Source organism: Musca autumnalis, unplaced genomic scaffold (genome assembly GCF_047663935.1).
Source record: "Musca autumnalis isolate F117 unplaced genomic scaffold, ASM4766393v1 scaffold_1, whole genome shotgun sequence".
NCBI lineage: Eukaryota > Metazoa > Arthropoda > Insecta > Diptera > Muscidae > Musca > Musca autumnalis.
The window spans coordinates 8,528,055-8,529,348 of NW_027411644.1; the positions used below are offsets into that span (position 1 = coordinate 8,528,055).

The window sequence follows — 1,294 nt, forward strand, 5'->3', positions numbered from 1 at the left end:
TGGCAATGGGTCGGTAGTTCCCGTTGTTGGCGTATCGCACGGCTCGGCGTTATTCGGATTGCTGTCGGATTGGTAGTCTTCGTGTGTTGAGTTCGGCTCGGTAGTCTTCGGGTGTTGAGTTCGGCTCGGTAGTCTTCGGGAGTTGAGTTCGGCTCGATAGTCTTCGGGTGTTGAGTTCGGCTCGGTAGTATTCGGGTGTTGAGTTCGGTTCGTTAGTCTTCGGGTGTTGAGTTCGGGTCGGTAGTCTTCGGGAATTGAGTTCGGCTCGATAGTCTTCGGGTGTTGTTACCCAAAATTTGGTTCGAATCGGTTGATCCGTTCGAGAGTTATCGTGCATCTGGCGGATACAGACGGACGTTGCAAAATCGACTCCAAATTATCTGAAACGGATTTCGTACAAACATACTTGGGGTCTAAAACCATTATTTCGATGATACACATTTCGCCCGTATGTAAGTGTATATACCCTCGTTAGCATAAATGCTGAGGGTATAAAAATGACCCAAAATATTTTGTATATAATCGGCAAGTTCATACCTCTAAAAAACCACACAACCCTCCAATATTAATAGTTTTTTGGGAAGAGAATTTTGGTTGTGTTAACGCTTACTGTCCATAAATGAAAGTCTCAATGGATACAGACTGAAACTAAACATTAGCAATTTTACAATGAATCAAACCCAATAGACCCTGTTTGAAATTTGCTTAATAAAAGTCCCTAATGATTATCGCTACAATTTTAGTACATCACACATGACGCTATAAAGCACAACTGTTGTCATTTTTCAAAAAAATACAAATTTATTTCCCCCTTTTACGACAAAACTTTAGATTATCTTGCCCATTTCGTGAGAATGCCACCCCTAATTACAAATAGAAAAACAAAACAAACAAGAAGAAATAAAAATAAAAATTGTCATTGCTTTTAGATGTCTGGGCAAACAGATTAAAGATTAGTAATCAACTTAAAGAACATGTGGGTATGTGCTCTCTCAGAAACAATTTTGCCTCGATATGCAGACGAAAGTTCTTCTACTTGTTTCTCTGTGATCTGCTGACTAAAAGTCATCACCAGCCCATCATTGTGTCTAGTTGTCTGACTGTCTGTGTTTAACTGCATATCGCCCCCTATGGGAACCATCATTTGTGGAGTACACTTGAAAACACAATAAATCAAGTGACCGCCAATGCTTTGGACTTCTATTCGCTTACAAACTTCTTGTGTCAAATGCTGTTAATGGAGAACAAAAAAATATAACCTGCACAGAGAATATTTAGACATCCCTTTTGGCAA

At 39.9% G+C, this 1,294-nt stretch overlaps 1 long non-coding RNA gene across 1 annotated transcript; it reads right to left on the reverse strand.

The window, feature by feature from the left end:
• Positions 1–326: 326 nt before the first annotated feature.
• Positions 327–632, reverse strand: LOC141390331 (uncharacterized). Its single transcript, XR_012409325.1, has 2 exons — positions 538–632; positions 327–380 (listed from the first exon to the last, which is right to left on the reverse strand). It is a non-coding gene; the product is annotated as an uncharacterized lncRNA (long non-coding RNA).
• Between the last annotated feature and the right edge of the window lie 662 nt (positions 633–1,294).